The sequence below is a fragment of the Pogonomyrmex barbatus genome, unplaced genomic scaffold, assembly GCF_055798465.1.
Source record: "Pogonomyrmex barbatus isolate J1 unplaced genomic scaffold, ASM5579846v1 scaffold2, whole genome shotgun sequence".
In the NCBI taxonomy this organism is placed as follows: domain Eukaryota; kingdom Metazoa; phylum Arthropoda; class Insecta; order Hymenoptera; family Formicidae; genus Pogonomyrmex; species Pogonomyrmex barbatus.
The window spans coordinates 12549022-12570069 of NW_028297116.1; the positions used below are offsets into that span (position 1 = coordinate 12549022).

The 21048-nt window shown below is 34.8% G+C and overlaps 1 long non-coding RNA gene across 2 annotated transcripts in view; it reads right to left on the reverse strand.

The window, feature by feature from the left end:
* Positions 1-19680, reverse strand: part of LOC105428451 (uncharacterized) — an 81326-nt gene extending 61646 nt beyond the window's left edge. For both annotated transcript variants that reach the window (XR_016139335.1, XR_016139334.1), the window contains exons 1-4: positions 18650-19680; positions 18294-18564; positions 13652-14774; positions 13198-13280 (exon numbers count right to left, since the gene is read on the reverse strand). This is a non-coding gene — a long non-coding RNA (uncharacterized LOC105428451). The remainder of the gene's footprint in view (positions 1-13197; positions 13281-13651; positions 14775-18293; positions 18565-18649) is intronic.
* Positions 19681-21048: the final 1368 nt, after the last annotated feature.

The following is a 21048-nucleotide window of genomic DNA, read 5'->3' on the forward strand; positions in this document are numbered from 1 at the left end:
AAAATAATATCTAGAGGATTGAAACATTCTATTTTATTTATTTCTTTAATCAATCGACATACTTTCTATCTGTAATCAAAATTACATGATCTTATAAAAATTTTCATTATTGCTTATAAATTGAATGGTTATAAATCATTCGTAAAATAAATGCTATTATTGTTTTTAGATTAAAGTAACATAAAACTTATTTTTTGTGATATATTTTCATATAAAAATATTCTCAAATTTTTCAAAAAGTTCATGATTAAAAAGTATCGTAAACTTAAGACATACCTTGTACGTTTTTACTTAATAAATAAATAAAATATAAATTATAAAATATTATTAAATTATATAAAATATTATATAAAAAAGTGTTTGTAGAAATTTTGTATAATAAATCATATGTACGTTATCACCCTCTTTTTTTTTAGACAGTTCGTATAATCTAGCCGATGCTGTTGAAACCCTATTTTCGACCGAAACCACCACTCATCCTCTGACGAGACAAGTCGTCGATCAAACGCACGTCTGCTTCTAACTGAGGCTCGGTGAAGATTTAAATCAAGAAATCAAACAAAATGAATGCTGCATACCATCGGTAGACAGGTTAGGCGTCAACCCAGCAGGTCTATCTGGCACGTAAGTACATGCTGCGAGTATGTTCGGGACTACAGAATGCACCAATCGATACATATCTCCCGTATGCATATATACAGTTTATGCCTGCGTCTGTATATGCGTGTACGAATATACGTAAGCATGCTGTATGTATACATGCGGGTGCGAGCGTGTATCCGAAATGAATTGACCGGTGCGTAGTTGATGGACGTAGCGGGTGGCTCGTTATGCTTACAGCCCGCCCAGCAATCAAGAAGAATTCATACGCCTGACGTGTCGCTCATGATGGAGGTCCAAGCCACGTATCATCCATCTTTTGGGATCTTCGCAGCAGTATGTGACGGCAGCACATGGCGAAAACTTCAGTTCCCGTTCTCCGAACTTTTTGTACAAAGTTAATTTATGAGATTTAATAAGAAAAAAAAAGATGTGCACTCATTAGTTTATAAAAATGATGGTATTTTAATGGAATTTAGAATAAAAGAAAAACCATTGGTTTCCCTTACCTTAGAGAAACATCGACAAAGATTCTTATAATAATTGAGTTTTTTAGAATCTAAATTATTAAGTTTAGATGTATGTGATAAAATACATTATTAGTAAAAGTAATATTTAATAATGTATAATTTTTCTTTAAAATTAAAGAAATGTGTTTTCTTAAAAAAATATGAAAAAACTAATTATAAAATTGTAAATGCGTAAGTATTCGAGATAACATCCATGCATGTGCATGTGGATAACTCTCAACTGACTGACTACCGCTAATTAATGACCCACCAGTGCAGCAGGGAGAAGGTATAACGCAGATTCTTTCCCTTCGAAGTTTCTTTCTTCGTGCTCAGGAATGGTTCGTCGCGGAAAAGGTGGATGAAAGCATCGGCTGGGTTGGTGTTGGCCATAGTATGAGTTGAAAGGAGAGAAAGAAGGACGATGGAAGAGCGAAGAAGAGGGTGAGGCAGGAGGGGGTGGTCGACGTGGCTTGGGGGAGTTTTTCTCGTTCCCGGCTTCCGTCTCCTGGGACGCGAAGCGCGAGGATCTTTTTGCTCGCCTCGGCGGAGGATCAGACGTCCCACTTTATCTCCGACGACCCGTTCAACCCCTATCCCTCCCCCCGTCACCCTCGTTCTACCTCTCTTCGACCCGCGTTCTATCCTACTGCAGCCCCCGTTGCGCCCCGGTTTCTACCCCAACGTCATCCCCCTACCCTTCTCACGTCACCCAGAGCTATGGTTGATCACGTATAGGAGGAGCCTCTAGCAGCGTCTAGAGTGACGCGCCGTGGAGGAGCCATTTGTCATCCATCAGCACACGGTCCTATCTACGCAAGATTGCACAAGAGAGCCTGATCCAACTTGGCCTTATTGCGTTTGCTTATCATTCTTCTACTGTCATTTAACATTGTACGATAGAACATTTTCGAAAACAACTAAATATTTTCTAATATTCTCTAATAAATAATGTATATACTTTAAATTACATAAACCGTGCCAAAAAGAATTACGTATATACTATTAAAAATATGCAATAAATAAATTTTATAACACATGTTGCTAAAAAAAATTGAGGCGTTAATATCTAAAGAATGTCTATTGTTAAGGACGTTTATATGGGACGATTAACAGCAAATGGGGAAAAAGAACGACTCCAAGAAATAAATCTTATAAGTAGGCAGTTCACGATACAAGCGCCGGTCACAAATCCGCGGATAAGCCATTGGAAACGAAAGTCCTGTTGTCGAGGATGGTGTTGACCAGAATGCAGTATACATTGGGGATAAACTGAAGGGTAGAAAGCTGCAAGGAGAGCGAATGGTTTGATCGAATCATCATTACAAACGACCAGACAATTTGAGGCATGCGCCGTTGTATATATATTGCTTGTTATATATCGATTGCCGTACATGTTCGTGGTACCATTCTGCTGATAACTCAGATATTTTCCACGTCCATGCGCGTCAGAAATTACACCAATCACGTAGCCGCTTAAAGTTAGTATAACAAACTTCTATTTATTTCACAGGAGTCATGTTAGATACCGAAAATATGAATTTATACAATATTACTTTATAAATATTTCCTATAACCATGTAAACAAGCATTAGATAAATGGATCTTATTTTTTTGATCGCAATATTTAGATTGTCGATTGGTGTTAGATTAAAAATTATAAAACAATAACATGCAATAAAATAAATAATTCTATATCGCTTACAGCATGCTATAAGAAAGAATTTGCCAATATGAGCGCAAGCAATTAGTTAAATACACAGATTTTTCTGTGTTATACGCTTCGTTGTAATAAAACGGAGAGAGAGAGAGAGAGAGAGAGAGAGAGAGAGAGAGAGAGAGAGAAGCACAATGGATGATATAGGTATCGCCAATTTTTCTTCCGTCCGCTAGATTTTTCAATGTAACTTGAGAGCTGTTCCCTCGCGAGGTCCCAGGGTACAGGAATGGATGAACAGACGAGGAGAGAGGGTAGCACGGGGGTCGCGGCGACAAGAACGGCAGAGGATAAGAGAAAAGAAGGACAATTGTGAGGGACGCGGGAGACGAGATAGACACGGAAAGAGAAAAGGCCAGGCCCTATTTCTCTTACGGGGGAATACAATAATGCTAAAAAAAAAGGAAAAAAAAGAATGGAGTGCGAGAGATGGGAGAAAACGAACGAATCTCGGCGCTATCGTGACTGCATGCACGACTGTGGCGGAAAACCTGGCGGCGAACAAGGGGTCGTAGAGGGTGGCGGAGGAAGATGCCTCGGGCAACGGTGTCATTAATAAAAGTGTCAATGATGTCAGTGGACTAATGTTGGTAGTCACTCGCTCGCCGGGTGGATTGGGGTGGTAGTATCACTCGGCGTCCTATCGAAGAATTTTACCCTCTCCCTAAAGGTTGAATCGTTTTCGACTGGGTCGCTCGTTTGATTTGCTCCTTTCCGATACTAATAAGAGAACCACGTCCTGCTACGTTCGCTGCATGCTCTTATTTCTTGCATGAGACGACTTCTTCAAGAGTCTGTCTTTTATTTTTCCTCCCTAAAAGTAACTTTTCTTCCCACTCATCTAATTTTACAATTATATATTACTTTTTATGTATTATATTTCAATAATTATGTTATATTTTTGATTCTACATACTTATAAAACACATTTTTTGTGAAGAACTTAAACAACTTCCCTATGAAGTAGCTATATTTTTTGTTCAAACATACATTAAAAGTACATTAATGTTCTAATCGTAGTTCATTATATGATTCCTAACCTACCCTCCGCCTCGTTTCTATTCTCACGAAAACTTTACATTAATTTTGCCGAAATTGCGTGTCCTGCCTTTTCATTTTCGGCATTCCAGCATTCACAATTAAAAGAAATACTTGAGTCCCGGTTTCCACACATTTAGGAAATTTTATTTTCTTTTATAGCTGACCATATGACATATTCATTGAAACATATTCTGTATATATTTACTTACTGAAGAAAATATTTTTCTAACTAACATATATATATATATATATATATATACATAAAGCGTATAAGATAGAAATAAATTAATGTTCTCCGACACAATGACGCAAGCAGATCTGCGATAACATACTACTATTCCTCGAGAATAAAATGCATTCAATTACATGCTGCCCATGGTGAAAAGAAGCGTCCCTTCTTGGTAAGAGTGTAATGTGTATCGACGCAGGGCGATAGAACAAGTTTGCAGATCGAAGGTTGGTGCGCAGGAATATCTAATAAGAACCTAGAGCTCATCCATCCTACCACAGAGCACTCCAGGGGCTGTCACCGTAAGCGTCAGCATAGAGAAGGGGTGATTTACATAGTAATAATATCGAGATTCTATGACTATGTTACAGTTTCAAAGCCACAAGTTCAAAGTGAGCAACATGAAAAGGTTACTTTCTATCATGTATGATAACTATCAAGAATCCTTAAGCAATATATTGCGATATTATTTAAAAAAAATTAAATCTTTCATTTACGACAATTTTGTAGAATAAATATAAACATTTGAGTAATATTATATAATTTGAACATTCGTGTAGGTAATTTATCAGAATCCAAATCTGTTTCCGATAATCTTTCATCAAAATATTCTGTTTGATATTTTAATAACCACTCAAAGTATATAATAGGAGCCATCAGCAAAAATAACATTATCGATTTCTTGCCTCCATTTTATCCTCGCGATTGTTGAGAGAAGGAATTTCTCTCGTCTCTACATGAAAGAATCGGCCCTCCAACGGCAGAACAGTATTTCTTCCGGACGTTCTGCCGACGGCGTTGCGCTTCTTTCATCCTGCAGGAATTTAAGAATTATCGCCGATGTCAGGAATTCCGGGAATCTCCGGCTAGATGCCGAGTAAACGACAAGAGGGAGAAGTGACGAGAAGCAAAGATGAGAATTGGCCGATTAGAATATCAAGAGGTTAGTACAGCCCTGCGGTATGACGCTGACATAATAAGTAGGCGGGATAAACAATAAAAGGGGTGAAAGAGCACGAGGGTTGTTAATGTCTCTCTATGGACAAAGGGGGTTCAAAGTTTGAATCTACCAAGGGCTTTTGACGTCTTCTTTCACGCGTGAGAAGCACAATGTTAATTAACGAGAGAAGAATGGCTCGGCTACATTCGCGATTCTCAATCAACGGATGGCATTCACAAGCCGTCCAAGTCTCACACAAAAGAAACACACCAATGTTTTAATTGCATTATATAAATTGTTTATAAGCTCCTAAAATTCTAGTATTAAAATTTTCAAAAATTAAATTTAAGTTTAAAATATATTTCTTTTTTTTTTTTGGAAAGTTAAGCAATAATTAAATTCGGTACGCGTTATACGAGCAAATAAATAATAATTGCGGAATAAATCGTTTACTGGCATCGACCAGCGACAGAGCTAAATTCTAATACACTAATATCCCGTACCTTCTTTATCCAATCTTTTTGCGGACAGATATTTTTTGCATAACTTTACCATACGACTATTCCCCTCTCGTCGCCGCCATCAGCACCTCCCTCTCCGAGCTTTCTCCTCCTTCCCCGCCCTTCAGCAAGCCAGCCTAGATCCCCACTCGTCCCGACCACACGTCCCTTTTCCCTCCACTCTGACCAACTTCCACGACCTCTCCTACCGACACCTCATCTCTCGGCTCTCTCCCTTCTCTACCCCTACCTCACCGCCGCGGTTCCAAACGTTGTACACGAGGCTGCGGCTAAGAGCAGAGCGACGTCGGCGACGCCACGCACCCCGACGTCGCCCTGACGCGCTCTACTGACGCTGCGGAGCGGAGATTAATGGCTTCGGACTCTGAAATCCTGGAAAATAAATAGCGAGACCCCGGTGGCGAGAGAGGGAGTCCTACGGAGCAAGATGCGATCCCTCCTTCTCCGTAGCTCCGTGGCTCGCCTTCCCGTTTGCTATACGAGAGAGCGAGAGAGAAAGTATCGCAGCTTCCCGAGGGACCTACCTACCACTACTATTGCCGTTGCTGCCCATTTCTTTGTAAGACTGCACCGGGCTGTCGATGAGATGAAGGAAACAGTGTGTGTTATCCTATTGGAAATCCCTATCATAACGAATTATTTAATACCTAAAATATAACAAAGGGAAGTTGATCTAATTTACTTGTTGTTTTTTCACAGCATACAAACACACACACACACACACACACACACACACACACACACACACACACACACACACACACACACATTTGTCAAAATATGTATTACTGTATATGCTATAATTAAAATTGTGTTAAACACGAAGGTAGCCGGCAGAAAAGTACAATCTAATTGTAATGTCGTTTGCATAATATGTGGTCTATAAGCATCTCCCTTATGCTCTTGCTCGTCTGCTTCTTTTATTCCTCTCTTTATCACGTTCTTCCCGCGTTCCACCTTTGCGTCCAGATCGTTCTCCATCCCCATTCGTAACACCAACCAAAAGATTAATTGCTAATTCTTGCTACTGCAACCAGTTGCTACTAAACACGTATGGAGGCTCCACAAAGGTCAAGGGACTGCCTTGCGTATATGCGTTGAGTAAGAAATATACATGCGTTAATGAGATTCCTCTCGCGAACTTGCTCGATGATTAAACGCGTAATAGGGACAGACTATAAGGAATCATCTTGGTCGTGCTATATAATCTGCTTGAAGAGTACACTTTAAGTATAAACCATAATAAACCTCGGCTACTGTTATATAAGTGCAAAATCAAATGTATTTCTATATTTTACAGAATTTCGATGTATGAGCATGACATAAAATTACAGGAAGTTATTAAAGATGTTTTTATTATGTAGATAATTATTATCTACATTGCAAGTTGGAATTACAAATCTATAAAATACAAGTATGACATGGTTACTAGTATATAAAAACCGTCATTATTTTTCCGAAGTATAATAAAAATACAGGAAAGAAAATTGCGAGGTTTTATAAAAAAAAAAAAAAAAATACGTAATAACTATAAATTATAACATTACACAAGAGTTTCTCAAGTCATTAATACCTGCGTTTTTAAGCTTAATTAAATGATTTAGCATCTAGTTATTTTTCTGTAGATTCTTTATATTTAAGAGCATTTTACTTCGCAATTACGTCATTGCTTTTTGTAGTTGCCAATTGATTTGTTTTGCCAAGCAGTAGTCCATAATAAAATCTTAATTAGAGTGTCTAGATCGTTTATTAACTCAGCAAAAACTAGCGTTCAACGCAAGATGCGATATTCGAGTATGTGTATGACTATATAATTCCAGTCTAATAAAGTTAAAAACGATTAAATGTTACTTGACACAATTACCATAATTATTGTAATGTAATGTGTGTCCTCAAATTTATAAGTAGGTTATTAATTTTGAAATGCATAATTATTCTGAGTATTTCAATTGATATACCCTGTGCGTTCAGAACCCAAAACATATTCTCACGTACAAGATGCTCTGCAAACATATACGTCAACATCGCAAAAATAAAAATATTTTTTAAAACGTTTATTTTACTCTATCCTTTCCTTTGTAAATTGTTTAACACTGGAAAATCACAGCTAGCAATTTTGTTCCGTCGCATTCTTCGAAGATGATTTTAATTTTTAGCATAACGAAGAGAGGAGAGTAGAGGTGAAGGGCGATTTGATTCATGGGGGAATAGAATAGATCGGTATGGTGTCTCTATAGACACGAAAGTGGGAGGCAAGGGGAATCGTAGCGTGCAGGGCCGTGCCAAGGCAATATCCATAGGAACACCCCGTCAGAGGGAGAGACGTAGAGACGTGTAATCAATCACAAGGGACCCTGCTGCCATGCTCGTGGCCCTCATATCAGCCGTAATACACAGTAAACATTTTTAACTTTGCCACGTTATTAATATTAGTTGCACGTCCCGTACGTCTTACAACTTTTTCTTCATAATATATATGTGTATATATATATTTTTTTGTTGAATATATTTTAAAACTGCATATGTTTTTATGTGAAATTTAAATAATACTAGACTAGAAAATATGACCTCTTGTTAAACGTGAATTTGGTAAGAATTATTTAAGTTCTCTCTCATGTATGGATAAAACGTGATTGTCAAACATTAAGATGTCAGATGCAGTGTTAAGTACGAAGCAGTGTTCAAAATTATACCGTCGTTACGACCGCGAGTTCCATATGAATTGCAACCCGCAGTAAACATTTTTAACTTTGCTAGGTTATTAATAGTAGTCGCCCTTTGCGCAGCTTGTTCTCTTTTTCGTATCAACATATAAAAAAGGATATAAATATAGTGAAATATCAACTAATATAGCTAACGAGACTTTGGAGAAAACAGAATGTATGTAGCGTGGAATTATTTTATAATGGTATTACTAAATATTTAAAATTGCATCGCGCTGCTCACATTTACGGTAAAAGTCTGTAAATATTTTGATGTTTGTGGTACTACGAATATTATATCTGTATATATAGTTGCCGCCCCTACGTCGCGTTACGTTACGTAATTTGACTATGTCAGAAACATTATAAAAATAAATATCGATATAAGATATTAAAATTGTTCATTTTTTTTAATAGTCCATTACCAAAAAACGTTAATTCAGTATAACACTTTGTCATTCTACGTTGATGAAGACATTATGGTGATCTATTGTATTCTCTACGAAACAAATCTCATTTCTGTCTACGCAGTATGAATGAAATTCATTGTCAAAGAATACTATTGGATTTATTTGTCTAACTTTGATATCATCAATAGGTTAAAGAGTGTCGTGCATAAAGTTTGTTTTAAACTGATCTTCTATTAATCATATATTACATTTGCTGCTAAATATTTTGTCAGCATAATTTAATCATTCATTGTTTTGCGCATGTAATTAAGTAAATACGAAAAGAATCGTTAATATATCAAAAAAATTAAATTTTGTCCCATTTTTAACCAAAAAAATGATGTAAAGCAGAACATATACATATATATAAACATATACGTATATATAAACAGATATATAGCTATAAGAATAATATCATACATATTAATAAATCAACATAAAATTATTTATATATAAAATTATGCTAAAAAATAGTACAATTGAATTTTAATAGCAATAATATAATAAAAGAATGGCACACAAAAAGTTTTCTTTTAAATTATTCCTTGAAGAATGCATCTAGAATTTATTATTTATCAATATGTAAGATTGACTAATATTTGTCAAGACTCTAAAAACATGATATTTTTTTGTCTAAATGATAAATTACAAACAATAATTCTCAATATAAAAATATTAAAAATCATAGCATTAAAAATTTATATCTTAAAAAATTATTTCCTTTACTACAATATTAGTCATTCGCAAATTGATATATCGTATAAAAATATAAACGATTAATCAAATGTCACTAAAATATTATTGCAAAATGCTTATTAAATCTAATCAGATGACAATATAATTTCTTTTATTAAAAAATAAAACGCTAACTTATAATTACGATTAAACTTTTATTTTTCATTGAAATGTGAACTGAACAGTAAGAAGAAGAAGAAAGTAAACGTCACGATTAGAGTTACACAATATTCTTGTACTTTCGCTAAACATTGATTAATAGACACGGAAGAAATATAAGATCGAGACAAGTATAATATAAACAGATCAATCATGCGAAACCAATCTATCTAAACATCGTTAAGAAGAAATTGTTCTTAACAAGAGATAATAATGATCATAGCATGAACTATTTCATGAAACATCGCTAAAATATTTTTTAATATACTCATTTCTATTACTATTTTAAAATTGTACAACTAACTATAAATATATTAATATTTTTCAAATGTAATTTAATTTCAATAACATCGCAAATGTGTTCCTATGAATCTTTGACATTTTATTAAAGGTATTTTTGAAATAATTTCTTTAAACTTATTAAATTTATTAAATTTCTTGATTTCTTTATTTCTTTGTGTATTGTACTTCTAGATGCTTGCAAAATATTATTGTAATATAAAAAACATGTATTACAGATGATATCAAATGTTTTTTATTTAGTAATAATTTAAATACCTTTCTCTTAGAAAATTTATAATTTAATCATTTTAGATGCAAGGACTTTTAATAAGAAATATATGAACCGCGATAACAATTTTTCTTTATATTTTAAATGAAAATTGCATATTTAAATTAATATAATAATTAGACCGGCCGCTTTCTATAGAAATCGTACTCTAACACTGTCAAATCACTATTCGATGTTTTAATAATTAGAAAAGCACGTATGCAAATTGCAGTTTGTTTCAACGCTATGTTTATCAGATATTCCGTTAATTGCTGACGAGAACTACATCGTTTCCCTTTTGCAGTTTACCTAACAAAGGCTTCAATGGATTTCAGACGCAAGATAATTCGATTTAGAAACTTTCCAAGTTTCTATCTCGATTTCACACCCAATCAATCTAGTGCCTCTATAATACTTTTAGAGCTTTCATGCCAAAACTATTCCAAAACTTATATACAGTACATAAAGATAGCAAAATTTTTGCTCGAATTAAAAGACGCATGTGTCTAGTGATAGTTTATTTCGTAAAATACAATCTTTCATTTTCATTTACGGATTTAAGATCTTAATTATAATAATTCAACATTTCAAAAAGAAGATTTTATGGTACCTTACTAAAATTACAATACGACGAGAATTTAAAATGGATTTGAGGATTATCTAATAGAATTTTTATGACTATTTCTTTAATTATAATGTAATATACGAGTATCATATTCTCATATAATGGAAAAATGTACTGGGCATAAAAACATGAAATAACTGTAGATTCATTTTCTAATTTATCATGCGTTATAAAATTAGAAAGACATTCTAATACTCTGCTATTTTGAAAAGTAAAATTTTCGAGGAATAAACATAATGACAAGAGCGTATACGCAAAAATGTAAACATTAATGAAGAGGGAGAGAGGAATAGAATTGTCCATAAACCATGTTATCTGATCACATATCTGCGCACAATGTATTTAGACACGCAACATACCGCAATCGCAAAGCAGATTTCTGAAATATTCATTGGAGATTCATAGAGCTTATTGAAAGAGAATTACAATTATTCAGATAGTATGTATGTTTCGTTTATAAAGTGAATAATTAATGAATAATCCTGAAATTTTTTAAATATCAGCTTAATATTAATGAGATATAGACATAATCAAGTTGACAAAATAACACTGAAATTAATCTTTTCACACTTTTTAGTATTTTATAATATAGCAAACGCGTAATCTACTCTAATTTCATTTTAATATCAAAGATAATTATTAATATTTTAACTTTTTCTCATGTAAATGTAGATACTTTTAAACGTGAATATCTACTTTTTAACTTCCTGACATGATTACAAGATGACTTCATTATACAACTATGTCTGAGATTTGCTCAATCAACTTAGAGAATAATAGATTAAATATAAAATGATAAATCAGCACTTCTGAAAATAGGTTTTCGAACCTATATCACGTAAAGTTCTATAAGATGTAAAAGAGAACTAATATCCATCATGTAGAATTGAGTTATATTTTAGTAGACAGTCATGCTTCAAAACGGTTCGTGTAGTCATTAAGGCATCATTAATCTTATGCTTTTCTTATGCGTACGACAATAAAGTTAGAACAGGTGCTATATCTCGATATATTGACGTTATTAACTCAATTATAGAACAATAATATTGTACAAGAATTCATCTAATAGATCCAGAGCAAAAAAACAAATTGTGTCATATATTTCAGAATTATTATGAAATATTTATTTAGCAAATAAAATAGCAGAGTAAAATATTTATTAAATTAATAAAAAATCTTTGAATTTTCTTGACTAAATAATATTTTTAAGTTGTCCTTTCGTTCTTTATGTTACAATATACTTACATAACCGCAAATAATGTAACGTTCTGCCAGTTTAAAATCTTAAAATCTTTTAAGTATCAAAGAAACTTAGATATCCGTACAATAATTATTTCATAATTTATTTTTATCGAGAAACACAACAAAACTGTATTATAAAAAATGAAGAATATTACTAAGAATACTAGTAAGATGTAAGTAGTAATAATTGCGCAAATTAAATCTTTCAAAACAAAAGACAAATATTTATGTATGCTAAAAATATTTGAAATACACAAGCAAAATCGTTTTAATCGACAAAATATATTAAGATTACATTAAAATGTTTCTCATTTATGATTTACGATGTAATGCGACTTAAACAAGAATATGCAAAGATTTAAATAAAAGCTTTCAATACAAGCTCGCATTAATTTGTTGAACATTTCGATCAACATAAGTCATGCGATTTTGTAGCCTTGGCCTACAAGAAAACTTTACCTGCGCATTTTGCAAGGTCAGTCCTTAGTCTTTTCAGCCTCGACAACAATACCGCGTTTTGTGGTGACATTTTCGCAATAAAGAAAACTTCCAACGTGCATTCTATGCGGATATACATATGTTGCGGTTTCCTTCCGAAAACTAGAGCAATTTACGACGCCGAAAATTGACGTAATATTCGACTTAGCCGCATATCTCGCCGACATCTAATTTTTTTCTTCACAAAACGTAGTCTACCAGTACGTTTCCGTGCATCAAATTTCAGACTTTGCGTCGTATTTTTAAACGAAAAGAAAATTTATTGCCTCATGATACAAGCTCGGAGATAGCATATGACAGCGTCAAGATCAAAAGAAAATTACACATGTAAAATCTTTACCATAAAGTAACTTTATTATTTTGTAAAATTGACTACGTGATAAATCATAGAACGTTGAAAGTGCAATGAAACATGCCATACTACTCTGAGCTTCTACATTCAAATCATATTTATATCACATTAATATCTATAATCATGTCATATAATATTTTGTTTGTTTTAATATTACTTTTCATTAAAATCAATATTTAATTGAGTATAAAATAAGCAGTTTTAAAGATAAATAAATTCTATTGAACTTTGGAAGATTTCAAATTTGTATATTGGACAAGTAATTCATACGTTATCTCTATATTGTCATTAATAGTAATAATTTTGTCATCATGCATTAGATTACTTACCGATCCTATTAGTACAGCGTCTGCAATTCATCACCAGCAATTCGGGCCCATATTGGTAAACTGATTCCAATGATGGAAACAAACTGTAACAACATACTCTAATTAAATAATAAAACTGACTTTGATAGTCAGCCGTTAACCGTTTTGACATGTACAAATAATTTTCAATTCTCATTACTCTGAAATTACTATACTATCTCGACATTTTCATTCAGAAAATTCTTTTACTATTCGTAACAATTCAAGAAATTTGTGTGGCAATTTTTAAAAGCTTTCAACTAAATATTTAAACAAATATTTTAATCAAAACAAACAATAATACCTTTGAAAGATCTAAATAGTTTTATAGACACGTAAAATCAGATATATAATTAATAGTAGAATCTGTATTTCAAATCTAATTTAATAATAATTTAATAATAGAATTGTTATTATTTACACAATTTTTCCTTACCATTTTAATCAGCTTGAGAAGCAGACGCTCAAATAAAATACATTCTCGTTTCCGGCCGACGCGAACAGGTATGACCGCGAATTGCAAAACTGCAGGAGATATTAATCCTAGCAATACACGAACAATGAAATCCAACTACTAGCCAAAATAAGAGCGTGACAACGTTGTTTGCAGGAAAAAAAAAAATCAATTCGACAACCGGTCAACTTCTCGATCCTGCCAGTAAGGTGGCAGCACCTCGCCGCGATTTCTCTCGTCAGTGGCAACGTCGATGGCCGATTTTTTTTCTCTTTTCACGTTGCTGGCAGATTAGGCTAATGCGATGGACCAGATGAGATATGGGCCAGCGAATGGGAGTACAGTACTCGCATGGCAGGGGCGTGACTGTACCCTGGAAACGGCCGTGCCCGGGGCCGCAATCGCGACGTAAACTAAGTGCTGGGTGGAGCCCCGTCTAGGCACTACCTACTCGATGGAACCATCATACTCTACCTCGAATGTCACGAGGGCAGTCTAATGGTTGCCGGTCTCCTTGAAAGGCGCCAGTTTCAAATATAAATTGAAACTAACAAAGTATGGGGGTATTGTTTAATCGTAATGTTGTTCTAGGTTTCGTTGCTTTCTTCGATTGGATTCATCATCAATGTGCATACTCATTGCATTTAATATTTGAATGATCTGATTTAATATTTGAATGACTACTCATATGGTACTCATGGTATCATCAATTTGTTGACAAAACATAACAGTGTTGCATCTTTTCCATTATTTTATTTTATAAACATTCTTTGATATTCCTTTAGATGAAATAAGTATTTTTTATTTATAAGTATTCATTACTAGAAATGATTAACTTCGTTGCACTTGATATAAATTAATAATTTTAATTTTATATCTTCATTTTTAAATTTTGTTTCTTCATTAATTTGTAAACTGTTGTCACTTGGTAAATCGCAAATCAGTTTGTCGCAGACGTCAGATCGCATCTCTGGTGTCGCTCATCAGATCTTCATTATTCACATTTATTGTTGTATATAATGCGATGAAAGAATATCCATTTCATGGATTCTATTGACCAACCGATTCTATTGAAGTCAATAATATATTTGATAGATAATTGAATCTGAAAAAAAAAACAAAGATATTATTTTCTTATTATTAAAAATACGATTTTTCTAATTATTATACAAAAACATTTATAAATGTAAAAAACATGTATAAGATAAATGATATTCATGCAATAAAATTATTGTAAAAAATATAGTTAGAAATATGAAATATGAAAGTAGAAAAATTAGAAAGATAATTAGAAATATGAAAGAAGAAAAGCATTATGTTGTGTAAGTATAATTTCGTAGTAGTACATTGACGTAACGTGAGAAAAATATATAAGCAGAATCCTTTCAACTTGTTCGACGCGGTACTGGGCAATACTACTTACGTCACTCTGATTTTCGTGAAAGTTTATTGAATCCACGAGGTCGCGATATTTTTAACAGGGAACAATGAGGCGAACGTATTTGCAATCTCGTCTACAATGTATCCCAATGACCTCGGGTGAGAAAGGGCAGCAAAAGATTTAAAAAAAAAAAAAAAAAAAAAAAAAAAAAAGAACGTCCGTCCGTCGAACAAACACTTTTCAGTCTATCAGCTCTCGCACGGCAGTTTTTCATGCCCCGCTTACTCGGTTTCAACCCTTGCTCATTCCCACACCATTCGTCTGTCTACCGATATTCGTCGGTAGAGCCATATCTCCCGACTACTTTTCAATTTCATTCGACGAGCACGCCGCTCTCTCTCTCTCTCTCGCCGCGTGCCTTTTCCATGTTGTTCGTGTCCAATTCTGAACGACATAAATCCGATAAGTTTTTATTATTTAGCATATCTGTAGCCGGGGAGCAACGACTACAATCGTCACCTAGAATCCCGTTGAGAGGCCGCGGACGGCCGCTTGGTAGGAGCAACACAACTGGTAGAGAGCGGTAGGGGACTGAAGTCGGGGTGGTGTGGCGCAGCGGCGAAATTTCTGTCGCGAGGCTACGTAGCACGGTTGGCGGTCCCGAGGGATGCCCCGTTGATGTCATCGGGACATCCGGCTAATTGCGAGGATGTTTTGTTAGTTTCTCGGAGTACGCGAGTCTCTTCCCTTACAAGGTTTTGCATTTAGCCTTTCTATATATCGGCAACGTGGACCCGAATCCAAACTTTCTAAAACACCTGGAAATGCGCCTCGCACGAAATAAATTCACATTAATATTTTGGCAAATGTCGGCTTCTATCTTTACTAGAATAAAAAAATAATATAAATCCGATTAAATCCATCTAAATCCTTAATATTGACATCCGGATCAAATTATTTAATATACAGAAATGTTCCATTCGTATAAGAGATAATAATATTATCCCAAAAATATGTTTGTTTAAAAGATATCTTATGATATCTGTTGTATCATCTAAGAAAGAAGAAAGAAAAGAAATCATCGATCAATCATTTTTTATCAAACAATTATACTTTTCCAATATGCAATTAGATAATTTATATTTCAATAAACATATCATCAAATGCGATAGAGATTATATATTATTTGTGATGTTTTAGACGTGAACATTGATTGCGGAAGAGACACCGGCTTCGCTTGGCGGTTTGCAGAGCAGTAACGGTGTTCGGGGATAGTGAGGTATCCTAGGGAGGGAAGAAAGGAGAGGGGATAGCGATATTATTGATTTATGTCCCGTTATACGTTATGTATCCAACGGCATTCTCCGCAGCATACAATGATCCACCCAAGCATAACATTGTTTACACCTGAGAATCGACTATGATAGAATTTTTTGTAAATTATTTCTCTTACAAAAATAATAGGTATACTTATTAATATGTTTTTTTTCTTATAATCCTAAGATTTGGAATGTAAGAACTAACCAAGAAATTAATAATAAAATCATGTTTTGTCACACTGAAGTGACTTTGTTACAAACTTTTTCATAATAAGCATAAGCATCGTCTATTTAGATCGTAAAAAATAGCAACAATTAATTTATTATTATTATAGTAATTATTATTATTATTTAATAAAATATATTAAATAAGTATAATTTAATAAAAAAATATGAAATCAATTTCCTAATATCAGTCTCGTAAAGTCATTAACACCCTTACAACGCGGATGCTTGAACCTCCATAAACTCGTGGTAATTATCTACATTATCAGACATCTCCATCGCGCAAATCGAAGCTGACCATCGCCAATGGGAACAAACGTTGCGGAAACAGTCGGACAAGCGAGCAACCATCGCGTTCGAACATTTCCAGGGAAGTAGGCGTTTGTGATATCAATTATCTTCGATACAATTTACATTGTACAAAACGCAGCGTATACGAGAATTGTGTCGTTGGATGCGCGACGGAAATTGGGTAGGGATAGCCAGGCGAAGCGCGGCGAGGAGACAAAATCGTCGAAGGTAAAGGCAATAGTGGGGGGTCAGCGAGCGGGAAGCGCCGAAAATTGATGCATTCTCTATGCAAAATAGCAGAAGCACACGAGGCTAATAGTAGCCGGGCAGCACGCAACCAGAATTCCTCTATAGCAACCGCTTACCATTCTCTCCTTCCCCCTCTGTCAAGCTTCTACCTACATCACCACCTCCGTCACCTACGTCCTGGACAGAATCGAGAGCGGCATAGAAGCCGTTAACACTCTATTAACACTAACGACGCTCATACATAACAACGGTGCCGCGGGGATAGAATTTATGGTCTATTAATGGGGGTTACTTTATGCGTTATGTAGTTGTAGTCGTCATGCCGACAGGTAGTATGACGTAAATTTTACGAGGCCCCGCGCGGAGCGTCCGTGTATGCAATAAGTTACTCGTGAGACCCGTTATTAATGTGTTTACACTAGATATTCGTGGATTCGGTTGGCGCCACTTTTCCTGTTAACCGCCGGAACAATTCCCTCGGGTTGGACCAAGTGAATTAAAATCCAACCGTTAAACGCCCATAAGTATAATGAAGCATGCAAGCAGCCGAAGAGCTAGCACGAACCAAGTATATAAAGACATAAATTTAGATGTCGTGGGCATAGGGATAGCCGACTCCCCAGACTAGAAGGCACAGAGTCTTATCTCCTCCTGTTTTACTATCTAAATCCGTGCGATTGCGTATATTAATTCACGCAAGGCGAAAGTTCATTATCTAGATATTATATATTTTTACTTTTAACATATAACCCTGTTTATAGAGAAATTAATTAATAAAGTTGATTTTTCTCATCACTATGTATGATTTAATTTTTTAGCATAATCCTTGCTAAATGTATATTTTTTTCTTTCCGGATATTTTTCATTATAAAAATATTCTTAATTGATTTCAAAATCCAGTCTAATTTAGATAGATACGTAAAATTATGTTTTATCAAATATCTTCATAAATAGCTTCAAAATCAAATTCTTGTATTCTTTCTTGATGTATCTTTTACAGATAGAAAAACACATTTGACGTAATGTGTTATTGTGTTAAATTTGAAAAGAAGAAACAGGAGAGAGAGAGAGAGAGAGAGAGAGAGAGAGAGAGAGAGAGAACAGGTGTACTTGTAATCTCTCGCGAAATGCGAGTAAACAAGAAAGTTAACGGGCTCACCGCTCGTCGAGTGCAGCGTAGTCGAGTGCCAAAGTTCATCGTGAGATCCTGCCCTCCTCACGGGCTAAAGGAGACGCGGCAAGGCCGGTAAAGTGATAAAGCGGCCATAAATTCTAACCGCCATCCTCCCACCGGCTCCTCTATCTTCCCAGGTCTCTACTCCGCCGACTCTCTTCGCTCTCTCTCCCACATCCTCGCTATCTCGCTCCCTCCGTTCGTCCTGCCTACGGATTCCCGCGTTGCCTCACATGCATTTGCAACGTGGATTCACCTGCAACAACCGAATTGGCAAAGGTCACCGTGCGCTCCGTTGCTTTAAACCGTAAATACGCAATCCGCTATATAGATATACTCACTTGACGATGAATTCTTCGCCATCTCGCATGACCCGGATTCGTTACCCAGTTCCGGAAGTGCGATAGCTATAAGACTTCCGTCAATTATACTCATCTTACGTTTCGTCAACAAGTAACATCTATCGCATTATCTCGTTGATTTCTATAACGAAATTTCTATATTTCTGAATAAAAATATATGTGATTAATGTGATCGCTTGATTTATATTTAACGTTGTTATCATAGAGGTTCTTGATGGATCGGTGTAAAGTAATATAACAGTAATATAACGTTTCGACACTAATCAATTAATAATTAATAATTGACAGATTAATGTTAAGTTAGGCACGAGTTAGCTCTTATATGTTCGAATTGCTTTCACTAGTACTTCATATATCCTTACTTATAAAAATATATTTAAACATATTCTATTTTAATATCGTAATTAAAATCATATTGTGCTTATATATAATTCCGAATTAACGTGTTGATTTTTTTACAAGCTTTCGCAAACGAAAAGACATTTTGAAATTAATTCTAATTAAAAAACAAAAACAGAAAGAAAACCAAGCGAATAATTGGAAAAGAACAAAGTAAAGCTCGCGATATCTGAAATTGAATCTGATATTGACACTTGAGAGGCATGCTGGAATGCATGTGGACACGTGGAAGGAAGACGTCTGTCCGTCGTGGAAGAATGTGGTTGCAGCTGCACTCGGTCGAGATGTCGAAATCCAATATCGCAAATCCGAGCATACCTACCGTCTAGGCAAGCTAGGCACGGTGTGTTCGTTGCAGCGCAGGGGCGAACAGACAGAAATCCCAATACATCATCCCGTCACGAGCCGTGAGCCAAGGCGGGGCCTCTTGCTTCGTATTAGCCAATAATAATCCTCTCCGAGGTGGAGGCCATCTTGGATTATACAATGGTTCCTTCCGCTGCAATTCGTATAAACGCAACCTCCGGGTATGCTGGACTACTCTCTCGAAAGAAAGCCAGTGGCGTACTAATCGCGATATCCGCATACGAGTACAGAAATCACAATTGCATGCTGAGAATCTGCGAAAATCCGGCTCATCGTCGATCTCTTCACCGATTGACCATCGAGAAAAGTAGCATTGTAATGACGCAAAGTAATGATAAGGGGAACACGACAGATTCGTTTTTACCACATCTCCTATTTCATATTCAACCACAATTTATTTCTCGTTTTCAAACACAGCTATTATAATTAATATAATAATAATTAATATTATTAATATGGACAGACTCTTATATAATATAATACAATACGGTTTAGACTTGTCGACATGATAGCATATACATAATACTATTATCCATCGTCGTCGTGTTTTCATCATTATACATAATACATACTTCACTCGCGTAAGACATTGTTTACCATTGCAATCATCATCAACATCGTCACTGTCGTACTCTTTATGTATACATATAGTTTACATAATGCGAGACACTACAAAATAACTATATACGTTTGTTATAGCTGTAATAATTATCGTATATTTATATTTAAATATATATATTTATATATATATATAATTTATATGTATATATATTTATATATATAGATTCATTTATTTATATTTTGTTCTTCGATTTATCGTTCGATAAAGCAGTGTTGCCCAGTGTTTTTATTTTCGGCTGCTAGGCACACCTGTACTTAAGTATTTCTTCCGCACAATCGTTGGAACGAATGCATTGTACCCGGTCTTTTGTAAATAGGCAATGTGTATATATTGTATGTTGAATTTGTATTCATGTATGTGTATGTGTATACGTGTGCATATATAATACGTAGAATATATGATACATATACACTTTATGTTTTCGGTCGGGGCAATGCGTAACCATAGTGACTCAAGTGTGTAGCTAAGAGATAGCAAACATAATCGCAGATCGTACCTCATGCTTCAGGAAAACATGTTAACGCAAATTTTTATGGAACAGCGTTGTAGCCTTCCTTCCTAAATAAATCACGACTTGTCTCCCAGATTGTGTCTCGCATGTAATATATCCGGAACTTGCATTCGAATTTGTAGGTCGACTCCTAGTGACCTTGATATAGTTATATTTCGTAGAAATCGCACGTGAATGTTCTATATAAACATTGAACATTATTATACAATCACGAGTCAAAGTACCGTCCACTTTAAAATGCAAGTTAAAGTTGTAATATTGTTTTTCTTTCCATTGAATATAACTTTAAAATATTTGAAAAATAATTTGCAATAACGATAAAAGAATCTCTGCTCAAGTTTTGTTAAAGATTTTTTTTATAATTAAAATCGTTAAAGCGCAACACACTGGAGAGACGTAAGTTCATCAGCAGACGACAACGTGGCGGTTCTCGAAATATTGTCATCCTCTTACTCTAGTTATATTTTCGTCGAGTCACTG